The sequence below is a fragment of the Austrofundulus limnaeus genome, unplaced genomic scaffold, assembly GCF_001266775.1.
Source record: "Austrofundulus limnaeus strain Quisiro unplaced genomic scaffold, Austrofundulus_limnaeus-1.0 Scaffold1977, whole genome shotgun sequence".
In the NCBI taxonomy this organism is placed as follows: Eukaryota; Metazoa; Chordata; class Actinopteri; order Cyprinodontiformes; family Rivulidae; genus Austrofundulus; species Austrofundulus limnaeus.
The window spans coordinates 30,793-31,045 of NW_013954379.1; the positions used below are offsets into that span (position 1 = coordinate 30,793).

The window sequence follows — 253 nt, forward strand, 5'->3', positions numbered from 1 at the left end:
ACACAACCTAACTGTGAAACCACAATTTGTTTTTTTGTTCAAACTAAAACTTGACTTTTTGTTTTGTTTTCCTCCACCCTCAGGGCTGTGACAGTCCCTGAGCTCACCATGCAGATGTTTGACGCCAAGAACATGATGGCAGCGTGCAACCTGCGCCACGGGCGCTACCTGACGGTCGCCGCCATCTTCAGAGGACGCATGTCCATGACTACCTGACGGTCGCCACCATCTTCAGAGGACGCATGTCCATGAC

At 51.0% G+C, this 253-nt stretch overlaps 1 pseudogene; it reads left to right on the plus strand.

Annotated features, from left to right (window-relative positions):
• LOC106536795 (tubulin beta-4 chain-like) overlaps positions 1-246 on the plus strand; it is a 5,726-nt pseudogene extending 5,480 nt beyond the window's left edge.
• Positions 247-253: the final 7 nt, after the last annotated feature.